The sequence below is a fragment of the Nycticebus coucang genome, chromosome 21 (assembly GCF_027406575.1).
Source record: "Nycticebus coucang isolate mNycCou1 chromosome 21, mNycCou1.pri, whole genome shotgun sequence".
Taxonomy (NCBI): Eukaryota; Metazoa; Chordata; class Mammalia; order Primates; family Lorisidae; genus Nycticebus; species Nycticebus coucang.
The window spans coordinates 5,053,339-5,061,904 of record NC_069800.1 but is presented as its reverse complement, the minus strand read 5'-3'; the positions used below and the strand labels follow the sequence as shown (position 1 = coordinate 5,061,904).

The window sequence follows — 8,566 nt, the reverse complement described above, 5'->3', positions numbered from 1 at the left end:
ATTTGTTAAGGATAAAGTGTAAATCTTCCATATCTGTAGCTATCTTGGAAAAATAGTTTCCATGCTTAAACAGTTATGCTGTGTCACGATTTCAGGGAGAAACATGGTATGAATATGTAAAAATTCCTTCTGCTGTCATGTGAAAGAACAAGTTTTGCTGTTCATTTGCTTACTGTGGGGACTATTCACATTTATCAGGGCTGCTCAAGACTTACTGTCATAAATTCAGAAAGCATACCAGAAGCCACCTGAAGAGTTGGAAGTGTTGAAAGAAATAGCAAGCTGGCTCCTGGCCGAGCACAGTGGACAGCTGCAGGCGGCCAGGACACTAGTGAAGGACGCAGAGGGAAAGAGCCAGGAAAGCGACCGTCTGCTGCTCGTGGCCAGCGCCAACCTGAGAGAGTTTGAGGTGAGTCTGACATGTTCCATCCTGCATAGTTAGAACTGGCAATCAAATTCTCCTGTGTCAACATCATTTTTAGCTTCTTAAAACTTTGAACCCCAACACTAACTTACCTTCCTTGTATATTTTTCTTTCTTTCTGTTTTTCTTTCTTTCTTTCTTTTTCTTTTTAAACAGAGTCTCACTTTGTCACCCTCAGTAGAGTGCTGTGACATCACAGCTCATGGCAACCTCAAACTCCTGGGCTCAAGTGATCCTCTTGCCTCAGTCTCCCAAATAGCTGGGACTATAGGTGCCCGGCACAATGCCCAGCTGTTTTTAGAAATGGGGTCTTTTTTTTTTTTTTTTGAGACAGAGTCCCACTTTGTCACCCTCAGTAGAGTGTCGTGGGGTCACAGCTCACAGCAACCTCCAACCTCCAACTTTTGGGCTTAAGTGATTCTCTTGCCACAGCCTCCCAAGTAGTTGGGACTACAGGAGCCCGCCACAATGCCCCGCTTTTTTTTTTTTTTTTCATTATAGTTGTCATTGCTGTTTTTTTTAGCTGACCAGGGCTGGGCTTGAACCTACCACCTTGGTATTTGGGGCCAGCACCCTACCCGCTGAGCCACAGGGACTAGAAATGGGGTCTTGCTCTAGCTCAGGCTAGTCTCAAACTCCTGAGCTCAGGCAATCGACCTGATTTGGCCTTCCACAGTGCTAAGATTACTAGCACAGTGAGTCACTGTGCCCTGTACCATTATATATTTATTTTTTTGAGACAGTCTTAACTCTGTTGACCTGGGTTGAGTGACATGACAACTGGATCAAAAAAATAGCCGGGCATTGTGGCAGGCACCTGTAGTCCCAGCTACCTGGGAAGCAAGAGAATCGCTAAGCCCAAGAGTTTGAGTTTGCTGTGAGCTGTGATGTTATAACACTCTACTGAGGGCAACATAGTGAGACTCTGTTTCCAAACAAAAAAAAAAAGAAAGAAATTACATTAACCTTGTGTTCAAAATGTAAATGTGATTGTATATTATGAACAGAAATTTTAAAAGTGGCGGCGCCTGTGGCTCAAGGAGTAGAGCGCCGGTCCCATATGCCGTAGGTGGCGGGTTCAAACCCAGCCCCGTCCAAAAACCACAAGAAAAAAAAAAGAAGAAATTTTAAAAGTAAAATCTTTTACCAAACTTGAGAAGGAGGTTGAGTTGAGTCCTAGTTGGGTGTCCGGAAGGGACAGCGGGATGGCCAGGGAAGTAGAGGGAGGACAAGGAGCTCCTGATAGAATCCCATGTTTGGGGTTCATAGCCCAGAGGAGAAAGGTGACCATGATAAAGTGTGAACAGGGAGCTGGTGAGTCTGGTTAACACTGCGTGATTTAAACACAGTTCTTCATTTTATTAGCTCAAAACTGGGGATGAAATTTAAGAAGAAATATCAGTGAGAAAGTGCAATAAGCAAAGTGGAAAAAAAGACCAAGCTGGCTAAAAACACACTCTTACTCTCCATCATGGATGGTGCTAAGTCTTGCTGGAAAACTTTCCATATTGCGATTCTCCATATTAAGCTATTGATTCAGTAGATGGGTCAGAAGTGATAAAGAAAGCTGTTTCCTAGGCAACTTTTTAGTAGGCTAACCTAAAAGAGAACATTTCCACCCCCTTCTCTTTAAATAGGTATTGCATCGGAACTGAGTAAATTGAGAAATACAGCAAACATTTCAAAAGAACGCTGATAAAATTACCAGGCAGACCAATGAATCACTCTCGATACATAGAGCAATTCCTGAAGGTAAGTAGAAAGGAGTTTATGGATCTAACAATGTCTTCTCCTTGTAAGAGCACCACACAGGAGCACAGGCAGGCCTGCCTCAGGCAGTCCAACCAGAGTCCCCACTGGAAAATCAGACCAAGACTGATAAAGGTTTTATCTGTAAAGGAATATGATTGAGAAGTGAAGATCACCGGGTCTTTCTTTTTAAATAACTTCAGAACATTTACACTGACATAGTAGAATATTAGAACAGAGACTTTATAGAGCCATCTTAATTGATTATTTTTGAAATGAGCTTGACATAGCACTTCGATAAAAGAAGAGGCATCCAAAAAGATGAGTAAGGAAGGAAGCCAGATTGCCCTTTACCTGCCTGAAGAGAAAATGCCAGGTTTATTATACATGTAGTAAGTGGAAGAATTCTGACTTGGTCATCTTACTTCATGATCCAATCAAACATTCTGAAATAGGCCCACCCATCACCTTCATATTGATGGTTTGGTAATGCAGTATTCATTAGCATTTTAAGTAGAATAGTTTTTTAAGTGTAATACGAATGATTTGTGCTGCAGTTTATTATTTATACCACTTCAAACTTCTCCTTGGTTCTTTCTACGCATTTTTTGAAAGTCTTAACAAGGTGCAGAAGCTCTGCTCCCAGGTGTGCCTGCTAAGTTTCTGACATAGTCTGAGTGTGTCCAGCAGAGATGTGCTGGGAGCCCTGGAATTATCTCTTACTTTGAATCAATAGAGGATTTTCTGATCTGGAAGTGCATTTTTCCTTTCCTTTTTTTTAAAGGATAATATGGTGTAGATCTCTATATATTTTTGAGATAGAGTCTCACTCTGTTGCCTCAGGCTAGAGTGCTGTGGTATCATAGCTCACAGCAACCTCAAACTCTTGGGCTCAAGCAGTCATTTTACCTCAGCCTCCCAAATAGCTGCATCTACAGAATCCTGCCATGATACTCAGCTAAGTTTTCTATTTTTAGTAGAGATGGGGTCTTTCTCTTTGGCTGGCTGGTCTTGAACTCCTGAGTTCAAGCAATCCACCTGCCTCAGCCTCCCAGAATGCTAGGATTACAGGTGTGAGCCAGTGTGCCTGACCTAATATTTTAATTAAACAATTTAATTACTTTTCATTTGGAGATAATTTCACACTTAAAGAAAAATTGCAAGGAGGATAAAAAGGCCATTTTGTATACCCTTTATCTGGCTTCTTCTATTGTTAATGTTTCACCTTATTTGTGATAAAACACTTTAAAAATTAATAGTGCTTTAAAAAAAATCCTTACCCAGATTTTTTTAGTACAACTGATTCCAGTTTACCTTGAATGGGTATTTAGTCTTTGTTCTGCTATTATTTCTGCATCCAGCTGATGCTGTGGGCAAAGGCCAGTCCTCTATCCTAAGTCCTTCTTGACTGCAGACTTTCTTTACAAAGCTTTCTTAACCAGATATGAATTGAGGTGGAGAATGTGTTTAATTGTGGCAATAAGGGGTGATAAAAGAACCCAAGTAAGGAAATTTAGCTTATTAATATATAAGACACCAAGCGTGGGGTTATTAGCCCATACTTTTCATGATCTCATTGTATATTGAAATCATATTCCAAAGAATTGGGATCAAAAATTATTTAATTTAGGCCAAGGGTGGTGGCTCACTCCTGTAATTCCAACACTCTGGGAGGCTGAGGCGGGTGTATGGCCTGAGCTCACAAGTTCAAGACCAGCCTGAGCCAGAGCAAGACCCCGTCTCTAAAAATAGCCGGGCATTGTGGTGGGCACCTCCCAGCTACTTGGGAGGCTGAGGCAAGAGAATCACTTGAGCCCAGGAATCTGAGGTTACTGTGAGCTAAGATGCCCCAGTACTCTACCAAGGATGACAAAGTAAGACTTGGTCTTCAAAAAAAAAAAAAAAAAAAAATATATATATATATATTTAATTTGTCCCTGAAAGAGTATTGAATCCAAATAAGTGACTGAAGCACAAATCCCAATCAATGGAGGCTTTTCAAGCCCAAGTTGAAGACATGCCTGGGACAAACACAGACCACCTCTAGATTTGTGGCTATTTTTCGAAAGTGGAATTTGGAGTTTTCAGGATTTAAAGGGGAGTAGGGCATTAAAAAAAAGTGGGGAGGGGGCAGCTGTAGTGAGACAAAGTAGTCACATTCTTGTGACACCCAGGAATATGTACCTTTTACGCAGGACAAGGGAGCTATGAGAAGAGGGAGGGAGTGAAGGAAGCATCGGTTCCACACATGTCCTTGCTCTAGAGCAGGCCGGTTTTGAGAATGATTTCTCCAGACAAAGATCAGGATAGAAAGAAGAAAAAGTTTATTTTACTTTATGTAGACAGGAAAAATAGCCAACACAGTGAAAGACAGAGAGATATTGTTGGCTGAGATAACCAGGAATTCTGGCTTTTTCTTCAGTTGTTGTAAAGCGGGTGAAGAAGATTTATGGCTGTAGCTGAATCCGCAGGCTGCTGTGGACCCAGCATCGGCTCCGTCCCTCTTCCTAGTGGCAGGCCCCCAGCAGAGGGAAGGACAGGTTTGTCAGTGGTGGTTGTGATCTTAGTAATTCTGCCCCAGAGGTAGTGGTAGGGGGTTTTTGGTGTTTTTTTTTGTTTGTTTTTTTGAGTAGGAGCTCACACCTAAGCTGTCTGTCCAGGAGCTGTTTGAGGCTGTAAAACAGAATTTCAAAAGTAGTTTCAAGTCAATAGGTCTAAAAATGCACATTTCTTTTCTTTCTGTTTAGCTCTTCCCAGATGTTGTGAAAACAGAGACACCCCCCCACCCCGTGCCTGTCAGCAAGGGAGAGCGGGAGGGGCATGGGTAATATGATTGATCCCTTACTGAGAAACTATGAGTTAGATAATTTTCTGTTATTGATATTTTTCTGTTAATTTTAGTAAGAATGTTAATTTCAGGAAGCAAGTCTGATCCTTCTTCTCTCTGGTCTTCTCCCTGTGCAGATAAACTTGTAATTCATTTTTAGCACAGAATCAAACAGACTTTAGTTGTAGGGGCTGGTGGGGAGGTGACATTGAGGTTTTTATTTTCTTTTACAAAGAAGTAGTAGAGCATGTTATATGTAGGTGTATTTCCATGGAAAACAAGAAGCTCTGTAGACCATTGACTACTGCCCAAAAGAAAAAAAAGCAAAGAAGGCTCAGTTTGTATTCAACAATCAGTAAACTACCATAACATATTTTTCTGTAAAGTTGTATTTGTCACATTTTTATTCTTTTCCCTGTGTGTAATCAGCAGAGTGCTCACTTACGTATATATTTATTTTAGATGTGGGACACCAAGGAGCCAGAACTAAAGAGCTGGCCACATCTGTAAACAGGAGCGCTGTGAGCACGCTGGCAGATGTGGCAGGGGGTTGAGCTGGAAGCTGCTCGACACGTCGACTGGCCTGTCCCGGGGTCAACGCCACATTGCGAGAGACAAACAAGCTCCTGCATGACTCGAACCTGACCAGTACGTCAGTGTCCTTCCTTGGAGGGTCTTTTGGGGGTTTTTATTGAGACAGAGTCTCGCTGTGTCACCATGGGTGTTAGAATGCTGTGGGGTCATAGTTCATGACAACCTCAAACTCCTGGGCTTAAGCGATCCTCTAACCTCAGATTCCTGAGTAGTTGAACTACAGGTGCCCACCATATCTCCTGTCTAATTTTTCTGGTTTTGGTAGCTAGGTCTCAACTCTTGCTCAGGCTGGTCTTGAACTCCTGAGCTCTAGCCATCCACCCGCCTCTACAGTGCTGGGATTACAGGCATGAGCCACCACGGCACCTGGCCCTTCCTCGCAGTTTTTAAATCTGCATCGTGCTCACTCAACATGCAACGGGGCCTTGCTCATAACCGTCCTTAAAAGGAAAAATGTGCTAACATATGATTAGCATTTATAAAGAAGAGCCTTGGGTAAATGCATGCTACTGGTGCATTTTTCAAATATTTACCAATAATTCACAGAATGATTATTAGGATATTCTGTTTTCCTGGTGCATTAGTGATGAACAGTTCACTATCTCGTTTCTCCCCCTCTCCTCCTTCCCTTTCACCCCTTGCCCTGTTGCATTTGCCAGCTCTGTTAGTGGAAAGAAAAAAGATGTGGAAACACAAGCCAACCTTCTATTTGATCAGTTGAAACCTTTGAAGATTTTAGAAGAGAATCTGAACAGAAACCTTTCCGAATTTAAACTGCTGATCAGCCAGGCCCGGAAACAAGCAGCTTCTGTGAGTCGGGGCCCCGGGCTCTGTGTATCCCTGGCTCTTGGCAGCCTGGCTGGGTCGCGCCCCATCCCCAGAATTCCTGCACACCAGGTCCTAGTAACCCCAGGTCCTCACAGCCTCATCTTGGTGTATTTAAACCAGTGACCCAACTCATTTTCTTTGAGATTTGCTTTTTATTAGCATGTTTCCAAACATCATCAGCCAAGAAACCTCCATGTCTTTATGGAGAGCTATTGGTAGGCCTAGATTTACGGCTACATCAGCCTCGAGGGAACAGAACGCGGTGATACAAGTGTTACCGACCCTCTGAGTTTCATTGGTTTTATATGGTGCTGCTTCTTCATTCTACCAACTTAGTTTTAATAATCACAATACTCTTCAGAACGTCTGTGCGGCTTTGGCCTCGTCCTCTAAAGGAGTCTGAGGAGACAGTTTGTAGACCCACAAATGTCGTACAAATCCAGGTCACTAAATTCGTAAGCCGCTGGGCATCTGGAGAAGTTCAAAGCTCAGGAGAGTTTTTACAGCCACCCTTAGGACATGTGCTGGCTGTGTTCTGGGGGAGGGGATTTTCTGGGCGTTCTGTGACCCCTCCTCACTGCCCTCACTATCAGAAAAGAAATGTGGGTTTCCATGACCTCTGGCTTCCATTTGCTTCAGTTACAGTGGCAAAAACTAACAAATGTCAGCCCAAAGGATGGCTCTGAATGCAAAAGTTAATGCCAACTTAGAATCTTTAAGGTTAATGTAAGATACATATGCAAATCATTACTAATCCAAGAAATAATGTGGCAAGTGCAGTAATTGTTCTATAAATATTTGTCAAATGAGCCTCTCAATTTACCAGATGATCATCAAATATCCTCTTTGTTCAGGTGGAAAGATTTCAAGGTGATAAGTTCCTTGTCCTTAAAGAATTAAATCTCATGTGAGTGAGACAGTTTCCTATGATACCCTATTAAAAGAGGATTTTCCCATATGTAAACATGTTACCAAACAAAATCATTCTTACCATCATCTGATTGCTCACTTTTTGAAACACAAAGTAGTGTGCATTATCAAGAGAAGCAGCCTGCCCCACATGGAAAATTCATTATAGGATAGCACTTTGGACCTGCTGCTTGCTGTGTGTGTCACTGAATAATCCTGACGCAGTCTCTGTCCGCAGACATGGCAACTTTAATCTGTAGAAGGAAAAGGGAAGTGTCAGATTATTCAGTGACACACACATCATTCTTACCATTGAAAGTTCTTTTTATGATTCTTTGTGACCCTTACATTTGTAAACATTGTCTCACTGAGTGTAAAGGAAATGAGCTCAAATCAAAAGCCACCATCAAAAACAAGTAAATCCCCTGGAACAGCCAAGGTTCTGGATATAAACAATTCAACACTCATGTTCGTTGGAGGACTAGGAGGACAAATCAAGGTAATGTTCTGAAAGTTGATCTGAACAGGACCGATTGGCTGACTTTACCCATCTACAAAATTAATATTTTAAATTGTTGAGTAGGTCTCAGGCAGATGAAGATTTTTCTACTTCTATTGTTTTGCTTTGTAACAACTCACCTGTAGACCTAGGCTGGTGCTTGTTCAATGATGTAATCAGTGACAGGAAGCCAATGGCTCATTTTGTTGTTTTGGGTTTCTTTTCTAATGGCAAAACAGGAAATTCAATATTCCGTGTTAATTTCTATAAAGTTTCTTTAGCTAATGGTTGACTGATACTGATTAGTGCTTAGCAAAGGGGCCTACCATGTTTATTTCATCTGTTAACCCTCCCCTGTTAAATGCAGTTGAGCTCCTTGGACCTGGAATCGTGTAGGGGACCCTCAGCAGACCAAGCACATCCCCCGGGTCTCTGTTTCCTCATATGTAACAGAAGCTTTCTCCAGCAGTAACCAAGATGATCCTTAAGATCCTGTCTAGTTCCTGCTCATTCTAAAATCCCACTTCATAACTAAAAGGAAATCCAGTGATTACAAACTGGCCGTTTTTCTGAATGTTACTCTCTCAAAATTTAAATTTGTTCCATTTGCGTTCTCAGGGAGTTTTGTGCTCTGGGAGTATTTTTTTCACTTCATCAACTAAACTAAATGTAGCTTATGTGTTTGTTTCCTTACATCAGAAATCTCCCGTCGTGAAGGTAACCATTTCAGACACTGC

General features: G+C 41.9%; 1 long non-coding RNA gene across 1 annotated transcript; it reads left to right on the top strand.

Annotated features, from left to right (window-relative positions):
- The first annotated feature begins 273 nt into the window (after positions 1-273).
- On the top strand, positions 274-5,565 carry LOC128574261 (uncharacterized). The gene is made up of 3 exons (XR_008376654.1): positions 274-409; positions 2,061-2,175; positions 5,462-5,565. It is a non-coding gene; the product is annotated as an uncharacterized LOC128574261 (long non-coding RNA).
- Positions 5,566-8,566: the final 3,001 nt, after the last annotated feature.